The 16432-nt window shown below is 40.4% G+C and overlaps 2 long non-coding RNA genes across 3 annotated transcripts; one reads left to right on the top strand and one right to left on the bottom strand.

The window, feature by feature from the left end:
* Nucleotides 1-641: 641 nt before the first annotated feature.
* LOC110539112 (uncharacterized) lies at nucleotides 642-11437 on the top strand. The gene is made up of 7 exons (XR_016485181.1): nucleotides 642-729; nucleotides 7545-7705; nucleotides 8134-8427; nucleotides 9339-9483; nucleotides 9692-9839; nucleotides 9953-10072; nucleotides 10888-11437. It is a non-coding gene; the product is annotated as an uncharacterized LOC110539112 (long non-coding RNA).
* Nucleotides 11438-11916: 479 nt separating this feature from the next.
* On the bottom strand, nucleotides 11917-15602 carry LOC118937692 (uncharacterized). 2 transcript variants are annotated; one of them, XR_005035059.2, is made up of 3 exons: nucleotides 15269-15602; nucleotides 14372-14489; nucleotides 11917-14142 (listed from the first exon to the last, which is right to left on the bottom strand). It is a non-coding gene; the product is annotated as an uncharacterized LOC118937692 (long non-coding RNA). The 2 variants fall into 2 exon arrangements; XR_005035060.2 differs by having other exon boundaries at nucleotides 14957-15546.
* Between the last annotated feature and the right edge of the window lie 830 nt (nucleotides 15603-16432).

Here is a 16432-nt window from a genome sequence, read left to right as displayed (position 1 = left end):
ATTCAGAAATCTAGAAAAGCTCAGAGTTCCCAAGTGTAACAGTACAAATTTAGACCGTCCCCTCGCCCATACCCGGGCGCGAACTACGGACCTTCTGCACACATCAACAGTCACCCTCGAAGCATCGTTACCCATCGCTCCACAAAAGCCGCGGCCCTTGCAGAGCAAGGGGAACTACTACTTCAAGGTCTCAGAGCAAGTGACGTCACTGATTGAAACGCTATTTAGCGCCCACGCTAACTAAGCTAGCCGTTTCACATCCGTTACACAAGTTGGGATTCCGAGTTGGATAAGCATTCAAAACGAATTTTCTCAGTCGGAGGTTGTTTTTTTCAGAGTTCAAAGTGGTCTTGGATGCACTGAAGATGGAAGTCGGAGATTTCTCAGTTCCGAGTTCCCAGTTGTTGTGAACGCGGCATAAACTCATGCATGGGACAGGACACCCCATCATGGGAAAAATATGATTTGTCCCCCCAATATATCACTATAAACATAACTAATTTAAATAATATTAATAGTACGCAATGAAAGCACTTGTCCTGATTATAGACACTTAAGAACGCGTTAGAACGCGTTTTTGCTTCAAAAGATTGCGACCCCCTGCCCTTTGCTTCACAATGGTTTGATCCACTGCCTCTCACCCCCCATCCCTCAGCAGTAGCACATGATGCAGGTACTGTGCATGTGTGGGAATCTGACTTTGGGTCTGTCGTTGGTGGCTGACATCCAGTAAGTAGATCAAACAAAGGATATGTTAGACAATTCTTTACTTCTAACACTCAACACGAGAAAACACATTTTTTACTTATTGGTGACAGGCCGTATTTTCACGTCCGGATGAAATGCATGCCCAAATTCAACTGCCTGCTACTCATCCCCAGAAGATAAGATATGCATATTATTAGTAGATTTGGATAGAAAACACTCTGAAGTTTATAAAACTGTTAGAATAATGTATGTGAGTATAACAGAACATATTTAGCAGGCGAAACCTCGAGGACAAACCATTCAGATTTTTTTTTTTTTAGGTCACTCTCCTTTCAATGGTTTTCATTGGGAATCTAAGGGGGCTTCTTGCAGTTCCTATCGCTTCCACTGAATGTCAACAGTCTTTAGAAATTGGTTGAGGTTATTCCTTTGTGTAATGAAGAAGTACAGCCATCTTGAATGAGGGTCACTTGAAGTGTACTGTTAGATAGCTAGCTTTCTGCGTGACCAGAACTAGCTTCAGTTTGTTTTCTTCCTGTATTGAACATAGATCATCCCGTCTTCAATTTTATTGATTATTTACGTAAAAAAAATACCTACAGTTGTATTACAAAAGCAGTTTGAAATGTTTTGGCAAAGTTTACAGGTAACTTTTGAGATATTTTGTAGTCACATTGCTCAATTTGGAACCGGTGTTTTTCTGGATCAAACGCGCCAAATAAATGGACATTTTGGATATATATTGACTGAATTACTCAAACAAAAGGACCATGTGTGATGTTTATGTGACATATTGGAATGCCAACAAAAGAAGCTTGTCAAAGGTAAGGCATGAATTATATTTTTATTTCTGCGTTTTGTATCACGCTTGCAGGGTTGAAATATGCTTTCTCTCTTTTGTTTACGAGGTGCTATCCTCAGATAATAGCATCGTTTGCTTTCGCCCGAAAAGCCTTTTTGAAATCTAACATGTTGGCTGGATTCACAACAAGTGTAGCATTAATTTGCTAAATTGCATGTGTGATTTAATGAAAGTTAGATTTTTATAGTAATTTATTTGAATTTGGCGCACTGCATTTCCCCTGGATTTTGGCCAGGTGGGACGGTCCCACTTATCACAGAGAGGTTTAACCATCACGTCCTCATTTTCGCTGCATTAAAATTACAGGTCACTCGTTATGTTAGCTAGTGGGTTAGGTGACGTTTGCTAGCTAGCTACAGTAAGGCCTAAAGTAAGGCCACCAGACTGTTAAACAGCCATCACTGACATAGAGAGGCTGCTGCCAACATACAGACTCAAATCTCTGGCCACTTTAATACGTTGACTTAATAAAGGTATCAACAGTCACCTTAAATAACGCTACTTTGATAATGTTTACATATCCTACCCTACTAATCTCATATGTATATACTGTTCTATACCATCTACTGCATCTTGCCTATGCCGCACTGCCATCACTCATCCATATATGCATATGTACATATTCTTATTCATCCCTTACATTTGTGTGTATAAGGTAGTTGTTGTGAATTTGTTAGATATTACTGCATTGTCGGAACTAGAAGAGAAGTGTGCTCTTCACGGATGAATTCTGGTTTCAACTGTACCTTAATTGCATCTCAAATCCAAGATGGCAGCATGTTAAGTCGTTTGTCTGTGACTAGTACATTTGAACCTACTAATAACCTATTTATATATGGTTGTGTAGTGCAAACTATTTTATTTTTGCTGGTGTAAAGATCACGGGTCCTGCTCAACTCGGCACTTCATTACTTGAAGTTTACCAAAGTAACCCTATCTCTGGCTGGCCTGAGTTCCTCCTTCGTCTGCGGAGTGTCTTGTCCAAGCTGCTCCTTTTTGCTCTTCGCCTGGCTGTCAGTGGCAGCTCAACAATCAATACCCAATCTACTCACACGCGCAAACACTCACATTCAGACTCATACATACACGCTCTCTCTCTCCCCTTACCTTCGTTGGCCTATAATTTTGTATTTTTTTTGTCGGAGAAAATGACAGTTTTCGTGGTATTGCTTTGTGCACTTACTTTACTGAACTCTGGAGAAAACGAACATTGTCGCTGGGTGAGTACATTTGACAATGTGCTCTCCTGTCCATTGGACATTTTGTCTGCAGGAACTCGCTCTTTTTCACTTGTCCAAGTGCCGATGTATTTGTGGCATGATGTGAATAGTACGAATTTGTGTCACTACCAAAGTCTAATGGTTTTAAATTACTTTTGTATTGTCTGGCAACTCACTTGCAGAATTCGCTTGCAGTAGGTCTCTTAAAAAAAAGAAGCCGTGCAAGGTTATTAAACAGAGGTGCCTAGTTATTCTTCTTTTGTTGATATCAGGTAATGTGCAACCTAACCCTGGCCCTGATATGCAATGTCTCCAAACCCCCTCTGATTTTAAATCAAGATCTGGTTTTGGTATTTTTCATTTAAATGTACTGTTGTCAAAAATGGATGGGGTTAGGATTTGGGCTAAATCAACTGATGCTGATGTAATTGTGTTTTCTGAAACCTGGCTCAGCAAGTCTGTTTTTGATAAGGATATTTGTATAAGTGGTTACAATGTTTATCGCACTGATCGGGTTAAGGTGGGGGTGTGGCTATATATGTAAAAATCTAAATTCCATGTAAGTGTGGCAAAGTCTGAAACTATTTGTAAACAGTTTCTTGCTTTGAATATTGAGGTTTCAAAGGGCCTCTCTATAACTATGATTGGCTGTTATAGACCCCCCTCTGCTCTCGGTGATGCATTTTCTTCTTTGACGCACCTTATGTCTAAACTTCTTTACAGTGAAATGATCTTGATTGGTGATCTCAACTGCTGTTGGTTAAAGCCTGTGTCTGATGATTTAAAAATGTTTTGTAATTCTATGAATCTTACCCAGTTGATTAACTTACCCACTCGCCCAAATCTTAAATGCCCAGATAAATCTACTCTGATTGATTTGATATTGACAAATGTTCCACATAAATATTCTGCGGTTGGTGTTTTTTGTAATGATTTAAGTGACCATTGTGCTGTTGTTGCTGTTAGAAATACGAAGGTTCCAAAGACAAACCCACGTTTTATCCGTAAGAGAAATTTGAAGTGTTTTAATGAGCTGGCTTTCTTTCATGATTTGTTTTATTTTGACTGGAGGAAGATTGAGCTTATCCCTGATGTGGAAACTGCCTGAATTCTTTCATGATGGTTTTTCCCAAATAGTAAACAAACATGCCCCATTCTGCAGGTTCAGGGTTAAAGGGCGGGATAATCCATGGTTTTCTTCTGAGCTGTCTTGTATTATTCACGACCTTAATCTAGCCTGGGCTAAAGCAAGGAAATCTGTTCTGATGCTGATTGGCTTATGTTTAGGCAGTTACGAAACAAGTGTTATTTTCTTCTCAGGAAGGCCAAGTCTGAATATTTTATGTCTTACCACTGATAACCTGAATGACCCTAGAAAGTTTTGGAAGGCTATTAAGTCTATTTCTGGTAACAGTAATGTTAATGAATTACCGTCATGTGTTTTGAAGGACTCTGCTATATATGACAACTGAAATGCTGAATTGTGTCAATGAGCACTTTGTATCATCTGGTAGGCTGTTTGATTCAGTGTCCTCTGTCTCTGTACAACCCTGTGTGGATGAACCAGTGAGAGCTGGTCAAACATTTAGCTTTTTGCCATTCTCAGTGCAGGTGGTACATAAAGCCTTGAAATCCTTAGATCAGAGAAAGCCTGCAGGTCCTGATCTTTTGGATCCCTGCTTTTTAAATCTGGCAGCTGATTTCATAGCTGAACCACTTACATCTCTGTTCAATCTAACCCTGGAATGTAATGAAATTCCAAAGATCTGGAAATCAGCATTTGTCCTACCACTTTTAAAAGGGGGAGATCCAACTCTTTTAAATAATTATAGGCCAATCTCAAAGCTGTCACCCCTGGGGAAAATACTTAATAAAAAATAAACTTTTTTTTTATTTTTTTTACTAACTCTATTTTATCAATGTACCAATCGGGCTCAAGAAGAAGCATAGCACAATTACAGCAGCCATGAAGGTTTTAAATTATATCACTGAAGCCATTGACAAAAAACGGCACTGTCTCTCACTTTTTATTGATCTCTCTAAGGCTTTTGATACAGTTGATCATGCTATACTAAGGCAGAGATTATTGAGTGTAGGTCTTTCGGAGCATGCAGTTGCATGGTTTGCTAACTATTTGTCTGATAGAACTCAGTGCACTCAATTTGATGGGCTTATGTCTGTTACATTGTCTGTCTTGAATGGTGTGCCCCAAAGGCTCTGTACTTGGTCCTCTCTTATTCACTATTTATATAAATGATTTAGACAAAATGTCCAAAATACACAACTTCATTTTTATGCTGATGATACTGTTATTTACTGTTGTGCCTCGTCTCTTACAAAAGCTTTCCAGAACATGCAAACTGCTTTTTATACTGTTCAACATACCTTGTCAATTGAAGCTTTTTCTCAATACTGAGAACTAAACTAATGGTGTTTTCTAATGCAAGAAATAGACATCTGAACCTTTCCCCTATTACTACCTGTCAGGCGATTGAGGTTGTAACCTCATATAAATATCTTGGAATTTTAATTGATGACGGCCTCTCTCTTAAATTGCATATTCAACAACTTACAAAAAAATTGAAGCTGAAATTGGGATTTTATTTTAGGAATAAGGCCTGTTTTTCTTTTGAAGCCAGAAGGAGGCTAGTATCAGCTACATTTATGCCTTTACTAGACTATGGGGATATTTTATATATGAATGCTTCCGCACAGTGTTTGAGATCAATTGACACTCTTTACCATGGCACTTTGAGATTTATTTTAAACTGCAAAACCCTTACGCATCACTGCACTTTGTATACCAGGGTTGGCTGGCCTTCTCTAGTCACTCGTAGGCTCAGTCACTGGTATACTTTTATTTACAAAGCCATTTTGGGTTTATTACCATTTTATTTGTGCATTTTTATTGTTCAGAAATGTGGTGGGTACTCTCTTCGTTCGCTGGACTTTATCCTGCTAACTGTTCCAAATGTCCGAACTGAATTTGGTATAAGGGCTTTTATGTACTCTGCGCCATCGTCTTGGAACACTTTTTACAGAATACTTTTTAAACTGGAAGAACCTGTCCCGATTGGTGTTTTTAAATCACTGATGAAGGATTTTGAGGCTGATTCCCTGACCTGTCAATGTTTTTAATTTGCTGTTTTATACTCTTGTGAATTCAATGGTTTTTACTGGATTACTTGTAGTTTTTCATGTTGTCTGTCTGTATTTTTTGTTGTTGTAATGACTTGGTGCTGCCTATCTTGGCCAGGGCGCTCTTGAAAAATAGATTTTAATCTCAATGAGCCCTTCCTGGTTAAATAAAAAAATAAGCACAAGCATTTCGCTACACTCAAATTAACATCTGCTAACCATGTGTATGTGACTGATTTGAACATCAACCCATGTTTGCTGCTGTTTGATATGGAACGCCGTTTGGGTCTTAAAGCACGTGGTCAAAACGCAATCTTTTGAATACTACGTGTGTAAAGTGCAGGCTCTAAATTAACACGCGCACGCATTAAATTAACGTCTTCACTCGCTAAATTAGCGCCTACACGCGTCAAATAAGCACTTGCAAATGTGCTTGCAAGCGGTTCAACATGTGCTAAATAAACGGCTGCAAGCGGTCCTGCACACGTCAACGCCTACAGCTGCTAAATATACACCTACACGTTAACTTAACGCGTTCCTTAATATGCACATTTTACTAGCCAATTTCCCTAGCTCCTCCTTTCCTTTCCCTTCAACCATAATCAGTGTACAGTCAGTTTGATGCAACAATTGAAGATGGCGAAAATAAACTTCCTTATCTGCTGCAAACAGATCCTAAATGACTGCACTCGATAATCCTGGAATTGATGTCATTGAGTCCACGTTAACAAGGTTGATTATTTTTAAATACTATTATTAATCATAAAGTTGATCCGCACACCCTGGCCTTCGCTGCAGTGAATGGTGCAGTCTTGTAACATTTTTACAGCCCTGCTAGCTACATAAAGGTGATTTATTGTCGGAGTACTGACGTGAAACATGTTTTTGTATTTTTAGGCATTTTTGTATTTTCAGATATTTTTAGGCTGGCTAACTATAATTGCAATGCCACCTAGCCTTAGCCGCGCTAGCTCACGATTAGCATGAAAACATTTACAAAACTCCCAGAAAGCTCATTTGACCTAAGACAACCCTGTAAAAACGGTGCTAATATCTACAACATACCAGCTTTCCAACAGCACAGATATGACTTTTGAATACCCTTTGAAATGTTAATATTTCATCTAAGCCTATGATGCAGAAATGAACAACTTCAGAACCAGGAACGTTAACGTTAGTACTATGGCACTGTTTTAACAGGAATCGCAGTCCTATGGTCTCTATTTTCACAAAAATGTCGTCTTGCAGAATGGAAACCATGCAGAGGTGCCTTGACTGGGATAGGGGGAGGCTGATAAATGTTGCTTCAGCAGATCTAATTGATCAAGTATCTCAGTTCATTCAGGAGATTCGTTCCTCTGGCTGGCATGCGTAAGCAGCATTGTAGTGGGTTTGGTTGGGTTTACTGTTTTTTTCACTCTTCCTTCTCCTGCTGCCCATTGTATTTGTTTTTGGTCAACATTTCAATTTATGTCTTGGTTAAAAATCCAATATTATAAAAACATTACTTGGCCACAATTTGTGACAGTTACTGTAATTTCAAAGTGTTTTTGGAATGAGGGGTCGGGTGGTGTGACAATACATTAAGTAGCCTAAACAGTGTATCATTGTTACAGCCAGTTCCGGTTACCGTGCTCCTCGGACTTGGAGAGGAGCTAGAGGGGCACCTTGTTTATGCCATCACTCAAGAGCAACTGAGGTTTCTGATGTCCTGTGCTTTCAGTGCGTCTCAGATGGCAGATATTCTACATTGATCAACACTCAAACATAGTCTAAGGTCAGTTATTCTTGGACGTAATGCTATAAGGGGCGGCAGGGTAGCCTAGTGGTTAGAGCGTTGGACAAGTAACGAGTAAGGTTGCGAGTTCAAACCCCCGAGCTGTCGTTCTGCCCCTGAACAGGCAGTTAACCAACTGTTCCTAGGCCGTCATTGAAAATAATAATTTGTTCTTAATTAACTGACTTGCCTAGTTAAATAAAGGTCAAATAAAAAATATAAACTACAGACTTTAGTTTCTTACCAATCAAACAATTTTAGAATGACTACAATCAAGACAGGACTTTAAAATGACTTTAAATGCATGGTTTCCAGTTTCTTACCAATCAAACAATTTTAGAATGACTACAATCAAGACAGGACTTTAAAATGACTGATGATATTTTACATTACCTCATCCCTGTCCATTGTTACACTTTTTTTCCCAGACACTTCAATCTGTCACATGCACCGTTATATTCTGACATGTCAGACTTGGCTCTGGATGAAAAGATTAAGGACTTGGTGGCTGGGAACGACAAACTTCGACCGGAGGCTGTTCGAGCACAATTAAGGGCATTGGGAATCCGGGTGCAGAGACGCAGAGTGAGGGACAGCATGATTCGTGTTAACCTGAGGGCGGCTGCCCTCAGAGCCATGTCGCAGATGCTACATAGAAGGTCATAACGTGTTGCTGGACAAAACTCGTTATGGCACCTTGATGGAAACCACAAACTGATAAGGTAGGTGTATCTTTGTGATCGACCCAATTATCTATATCACTGGTGAGAAGTTGTACATTGTAACATCTCAAATTGTTCATCAACTTGTTCATCAACAACTAACATTTCAGTTTAGCAAGCAATGGCCCAATATATCAATCATGTGGATAATAATTGTTTTATTGTGTTTCTGCTACTTCTGTGATCGATAGAATATCTGCATCATGAAATTAACAAACATGCTTATATTGAGGACATACTGAGGCAAAAACGGTTGGAACAAAGTATTTGTGCCTAAGCGTGAACAACAGGAGAGTCTGTCCTCTTGACTCATTAACTTAATTCATTAACATTGTTCCACATTTTGGATGTTAATTTAATATCGGGTCTGCTGCTTTGTTATATACTGCAGGAACCTGATGCAGCATCTAAGTGGTAAAGGAGGATTGTGATGTTTGTATATTTCATGTGTTCAGCTTTTGTATCAACCAGTGCTGTGTTTTCTGATTTAAGTGGAGGATAGTTATACATGGTGGCATTGATGGGTACAGCTGCCTTGTTGTGTTTCTTCGTGCTTCCAGCAACAATCGCAGCAGTACTGTAATGCATTGCTTCATGAATGCTGTCTCCAGATATGGCGTTCCCTCCAGAGTTAGGACGGACCATGGAGGAGAAAACACTGTCTGCTTGTTGAATGTAATACATATTGAAAATATTATTTAAAAAATAGAGCTACATGCATCCTTAAAATGTCGTCTTGACCTACACATTGATTACATTCTATAGTGAGTGATGCATGCGGCTACATTTTTTTTCTGTAAATCATTTTCAGAACGCACTCACATTATGTTGGACAGCTTTATTGCTTTCTCTATGTTTTTGAAATGTATAAGCCTTTAAATTACCTTTTACTGACTATTTCTACAAATGAGGCTATACTTGTGGCAGCACCTATTCCTGTGACTACACTTCTTGTGGCCCCTCTCCACCTATACCACTTCCTGTGGCCTCCCTTCCACCATTCCCTGAGGCGTATCGTCCACCACACTCTTCTGTTGATGTTGGTGATGACAATGAGTAAGTCATCCCTGTAAATAATTGTCTTATTACAGATAAATTGTGAGAAGTATCTGAGCTTTGTTATTCTGAATGTCTCTTTTGGTGTTGACCTCCAAACACTGAAGTTAATGAGATGCCAACCAAATTAACATGAGGGACAACGTTTATGATTGTGCAAGGAGAGGCTTTAATAAGAGAGCCCACTTTAATCCGGAGGCAAATATAGACATGGTTTAGGGATGCTGACGGAAAAGGGGCAGCTGATGAGGATGGTCCCCCAAGAGAAATTCTCTGGCTGCTAATGAGTGCCATCCATTCCTCTGCAATATTTGAGGGACCTGATTGACAAAAAGGCCTTTCTTGCAACTCTCAAGGTGAGTTACACCAACAAAGACATTTGTTTATGGCAATATATATGACTTGAGTAAAACATTTCATTTTTCTATGTAATATGTCCCTTATTTACTGTTTGTCTTCTGTGTGACAGCAACATGGGGGTGTAGAGACATTTTTTCAGAGGCTATACAGACACGTGTGTGACCTACAACCTCCTGTGCCAGAACTGAAAAAAATTGCGGAATATGACTTCAGAGAGAAGTTGGAGAAGGTAAGTACTTTAAACTGTGATAAATGTTATGTTACTGTTAATTTGCACGTAAGTTTGAACATTTTGGGGGTTGTAGTTCATGACAACTTTTCCACATGGATTTGGTTTATTTGTGTTGGCAGTCAATTTTTAAGGGCAGTGATAATCAGTTTATTGTTTTGCTCATTTGTCCCAAAACACAGTTCAATAAACAATCTAAGATCCAGTTAGCACAAACTTTTGACGAGGCACAGGAAGTGGTCATGTTGGGTCCAGTGTGATACATTCGTACATTGGAGAGGGATTCTCTGGTGGAGTCAGCCACAAAGTTCTACTTAGAAAGCAGGATACGGGATGCTCTTGAGTAGTGTTTCCATATCTAAGGGATCTCAAGTTTAGTTAAATTCTTCAGGGTAAATTCATAGACTTGTTTTTACTTTATAGATTCAAAGAGGGTCTGGAGTGTTTGTCTCATGCCTTACATGAATAGACACTCAAGCCTCTTCAGAGGTTTTCATCTACGCTGAGAAACCTCTTTTGGCCAAAGACATAGCTTCTCTTTTCAAAACAGAGCGCTCCCCACCTGGTACCAATCAAAGAGCAATAAAGAGTAATATGTTTCTGGAGGGACTGACTTCTGGAGGTGGAAGGTTAGATGCAAAACCATGATCATTGAAGTAACACGGCCCACATCAGTAAAACATCACCTAATCACTCAACTGTGGGACAGCATTATTCTTCCATTATTAAACCCAAACTACTTTCACTTAAGAGTATTGTGTTCTCCAACAAGTGTTACTTATGGACTTAATGTCCCCCACTTTCCTTTTTTTCAGGGGGAACACATACCCTTTAACCATGGAGAAGGTTTTCATTTTCACTTCTGGAGCTTCAGCATTCCTAGGCTGGGATTGCCAGTGGAGCCACAGCTACAGTTCTCTGCAACCGCACGGCAAGCTGTACCGGAGCGCCAAGTCTAGGTCCAAGAGGCTTCTAAACAGATTATACCCCCAAGCCATAAGACTACTGAACATCTAATCAAATGGCTACCCAGACTAATTTGCTGATACTCTATCTATGCATAGTCACTTCAATATCTCTACTGTCGCGCCCTGACCATAAAGAGACATTGTTTCTCTATGGTGAAGTAGGTCAGGGTGTGACTGGGGGTGATCTAGTTTATTTATTTCTGTGGTGTTCTAGTTTATTTTCTATGGTGGTGATTTGTATGATTCCCAATTAGAGGCAGCTGGTAATCGTTGTCTCTAAGTAGTTGTTTTTCCCACCTGTGTTTGTGGGATATTATTTTGTGCATTTGCACCACTTAGTCACGTTTCTTTATTGTTTTGCTTAAGTTTCACTTAGAAATAAAGATGTGGAACTCAACCTCCTTGGTCCGTCTCTACACACTATCGTGACATCTACCTACGTGTGTGTGTGTATATAATATATATATATATATATATATAAAACTTGACTTACCAGTGCCCCCGCACATTCTCTGTACCGGTATCCCCTGTATATAGGCTCGCTATTGTTATTTTTACTGATGCTCTTTAATTATTTACTTTTCTTGACACGGTATTGTTGGTTAAGGGCTTGTAAGTAAGCATTTCACTAAGGTCTCGACACCTGTTGTATTTGGCGCATGTGACATACATTTTGATTTGATTTAAGGGGAATTGTCCAAAACATTTATTGCATGACCACCTAGTGAATTCAGAATACTGCAGCCAATGTTAATTGATGTGTCCCAAAATAATTGATATGAATGTTTCCGACAGGATTTTCCCATCAGCAAAAAAAAAAAAGTTGTAGTGAAAGTTTTCAAAAACATTACAACCATAATCAATCGGACACAGGAATACAAATGTATGATTTATTAGTGGGTAAACTGAGAATTATTCAAAGTAGTTAAGTCATGTATGTCAAGGGACTTACAAATCTTTCAGTAAATATGGACATTTCATTTGCATGTTATGGCAATTAGACACTGTAGTTAGTACACAGGTCGTGGTGCAGCAAGTTTGAGGGTAGTGGAGAAGCACAAGTGGGACTTTCACGCCCTGACCATAGAGCTTTTTTATTCTCTATTTTGGTTAGGTCGGGGTGTGACTAGGGTGGGTAATAAAGGTTGTTTATTTCTGTTGGCCTGGTATGGTTCCCAATCAGAGGCAGCTGTTTATCGTTGTCTCTGATTGGGGATCATACACTGCTCAAAAAAATAAAGGGAACACTTAAACAACACAATGTAACTCCAAGTCAATCACACTGTCCACTTAAGAAGCAACACTGATGTGCAAATGGACAACAGGTGGAAATTATAGGCAATTAGCAAGACACCCCCAATAAAGGAGTGGTTCTGCAGGTGGTACCACAGACCACTTCTCAGTTCCTATGCTTCCTGGCTAATGTTTTGGTCACTTTTGAATGCTGGCGGTGCTTTCACTCTAGTGGGAGCATGAGACGGGAGTCTACAACCCACACAAGTGGCTCAGGTAGTGCAGCTCATCCAGGATGGCACATCAATGTGAGCTGTGGCAAGAAGGTTTGCTGTGTCAGTGTAGTGTCCAGAGAATGGAGGCGCTATCAGGAGACGTGGAGAAGGCCGAAGGAGGGCAACAACCCAGCAGCAGGACCGCTACCTCCGCCTTTGTGCAAGGAGGAGCACTGCCAGAGCCCTGCAAAATGACCTCCAGCAGGCCACAAATGTGCATGTGTCTGCTCAAACGGTCAGAAACAGACTCCATGAGGGTGGTATGAGGGCCCGACGTCCACAGGTGGGGGTTGTGCTTACAGCCCAACACCGTGCAGGACGTTTGGCATTTGCCAGAGAACACCAAGATTGGCAAATTCGCCACTGGCGCCCTGTGCACTTCACAGATGAAAAAAGGTTCACACTGAGCACGTGACAGAGTCTGGAGACGCTGTGGAGAACGTTCTGCTGCCTGCAACATCCTCCAGCATGACTGGTTTGGCGGTGGGTCAGTCATGGTGTGTGGTGGCATTTCTTTGGGGGGCCGCACAGCCCTCCATGTGCTCGCCAGAGGTAGCCTGACTGCCATTAGGTACCGAGATGAGATCCTCAGACCCCTTGTGAGACCATATGCTGCTGCGGTTGGCCCTGGGTTCCTCCTAATGCAAGACAATGCTAGACCTCATGTGGCTGGAGTGTGTCAGCAGTTCCTGCAAGAGGAAGGCATTGATGCTATGGACTGGCCCGCCCGTTCCCCAGACCTGAATCCAATTGAGCACATCTGGGACATCATGTCGGATGCTTTAGTCCAGGTCTGGGAGGAGACCTCATCAGGAGCATGCTCAGGCATTGTAGGGAGGTCATACAGGCACGTGGAGGCCACACACACTGAGCCTCATTTTGACTTGTTTTAAGGACATTACAAAGTTGGATCAGCCTATAGTGTGGTTTTCCACTTTAATGTTGAGTGTGACTCCAAATCCAGACCTCCATGGGTTGATCAATTTGATTTCCATTGATAATGTGTGATTTTGTTGTCAGCACATTCAACTATGTAAAGAAAAGTATTTAATAATAATATTTCATTCATTCAGATCCAGGATGTGTTATTTTAGTGTTCCCTTTATTTTTTTTAGCAGTGTATTTAGGCAGTCATCCCACTGTTTTGTGGGATCTTGTTTATGTGTAGTTGCCTGTGAGCACTTCATTTACTTCGCATTTCGTTCGTTCTTTGTTTTTTGTGCATTTCATTCAATAAACATGTGGAACCCATATCACGCTGCGCTTTGGTCCAAATGTTATTACGACGATCGTGACACTTTGAGTGAAGTAACTGAGGGCAGAAAAGGATATCAGGGTGCCCAGGAACTTGAAGCTGCTGATCATCTTCATGTACAGTAGATAGGAGAATGGTCAAGTATCACCATCTACTTTGTTTTGCTTATGCTGAGACTTGTCCTATCACCACTGTCATTTGTTGGGACAATAGGCGAACTGGAGTTGTACATAGTGTAGCACAATCTATTGTTCCAGTTTTTTTTATCGTTATCGACTGGGCTGCAGTGGAGACGGTAAGAAGCGGCTCTCCTTCCTATGGTGGCTGAAGACATTTTGCCTGACGTCAGATTGGAAAAAATGGAAACAGAACCATAAGAGCAGATTACTTTCTTTACTGGCACAGTTTTAAAATGTGTAATTGTAGTCACTTTCAATTGATTCATTGACTCCAAGAACCATTGATTGTTGTTCATAACATTAACACAACTGACAAACGTTGCTTGACTGTAAATTAGGATACATGTTTTAATAACATTGTATATTTGATTGGGCTTAATGTTGTATACCTTGTCTTGTGCATGCATGCCAATTGATACTTGATGAATCAGGTCTTCTCTGGTGCTTTATCAGCCCCCCCCCCCCCCCCCCCCTTGCCCACTCCAATATCCTCTTCATGGTTCCCTTCTGCAAGAGACAATTGTGAAAATAAAGCAGTACTGGGTATATGCCTGAAGTTATTTTACCCTAATAAGCTTCGATGGAATATATTTGAAAAGGGAACGTGCACATTAAAGTCTACTTTGTTCGAAAGCTGACATGTAACGTTCGATGTTAAAAAAAAAAAGGTTTAAGGTTGTCACTAGCCAAATTTGCTTTGTGTGAGCTTTTCTGTCTTCATGCTAATCGCAAGCTAGCGCAGCTAACGCTAGCATTTAAATGAAAGCCAGTCAGGCTGAAGATGTTGCCTACCTTAAGTTGTTTTGCTTAAATACAAGGCGTTGGGCTAAAAACGTAACTCAAAAACAAGCAAAATAAAGACAATAGTCCAAAAATCGAGAACTACCAGGATTTTGAACATGTCCGTTGACTAGTCTATGTATGCCTGGCCCTGCATGCAAGCAACAATCTTGCTAGTATGTAAATTAATTTACCTTGATAGTATTAACACAGTCCAATGTGTTTCCGTGGCTGTTGTAGTTTACATGTTTTTTTTCAGCAGGGCTTTTAATAAAACACATGACGGTGCCATTCACTGCTGCTAGTAGTATGACCGTTCGAAGCTACGGTTAGCTAAATTAGCTAGCAAAATATGACTTAGCTGATGCTAAGTACTGCTGATCCTGGTGCTAGATTAATGTTAGCTGAATTGTATTGCCAGTGATGAGAAACAGATCCTTCCACTGTAAACTAGCTGATAAACTTTACGATTCAGTAACAACAAATTTCAAAGACAAAACCGTTACCTTGTAAAGGTTCAAACTCTGCTTGCAGTGGAAAAGGAAGTTCCTTCAAACTGAAATCTGGTTGAAATGAGGAGCTAGGGAAATTAGCATATTAAAGGAACTCGTTAAGTTAGCGTGTGCAGGTGTATATTTAGCAGCTGTTGGCGTTAACTTGAAGTGTGCAGGACCGCTTGCAGACGTTTATTTTGCACATGTTGAAAAGCCTGCAAGCATATTTGGACGAGCTTATTTGACGTGTGGGTAACGCCTGCGCCTGTTTACTTTATACACGTAGCATTAAAAAGATCGCGTTTTGACCACGTGCCTTAAGACCCAAACGGCGTTCCATAGTTTCAATTCGAGTCAATGAGAGAAGCTAGCAATACAATGTTGCATTCCTTAACTGGCAGGGTGTTTGTGTACACCGGTTGAAAGGCACTTGAAGCACGTAGCTAACATGAGGTTAATCCAGTCAATTGCACCATAGCGATTACGTTTTAGGTTGGCATGGTTCACACACACAATAGCTGAATTTGCAGAGCTAGCGAGCAAACATTAGTTAGCAAGCTAGCTAGTACCTATTTCATTTATGTGACGTCGTCAAAAATGGAATCTTTGCTATCGTCAGTGTATTCCAAGATCATGCTGTATTGCTTTTAAGTCCCTATGATACACTGAATTCCAAACTGAACAGAACTACACTCTCTTCTACCATTGTCTAAAATATCTTTAATGGTCACGTTGCAAAAGCTAAATTGTCTCTAGGGGACTTTGAAGCACCTTGTGCGCCGATCTTGGAGGTAACTGACGATAGCAAAGATTATAACAAACACCTCAGAAACGGAATTGGTGCTCGCTAGCTCTACAAATTAATCTATTGTGGGAAGCCAGGCAATATAAATTGAAAACATAAACTTTATTACAATTAAAAGGTTGCAGCTTACGTTGTGTAAATGGTGAACTCAGCTGTCAACCCTTGCCACTGCAATCCGTTTCACATTTGCTAGCTGACTAGCTTGCAGATCGAAGCCCATTGTGGAATGATACTAGATGATAGGAACCCATATCCTACTGTAAATAACCTGCACACTGTATGTGTGTGTGTGTCGCCAGCCAGGTAGAAAAATGGAAGAAGAGGACGGTCATCAGAGCATTTTTCAGTACACCAAAACGCAAATTAAGAAC

This window comes from Oncorhynchus mykiss, chromosome 12, assembly GCF_057628025.1.
Source record: "Oncorhynchus mykiss isolate SJ-2025 chromosome 12, ASM5762802v1, whole genome shotgun sequence".
NCBI classification, from domain to species: domain Eukaryota; kingdom Metazoa; phylum Chordata; class Actinopteri; order Salmoniformes; family Salmonidae; genus Oncorhynchus; species Oncorhynchus mykiss.
The sequence above is the reverse complement of the archived record's forward strand: the minus strand, read 5'-3'. Positions and strand labels throughout refer to the sequence as shown.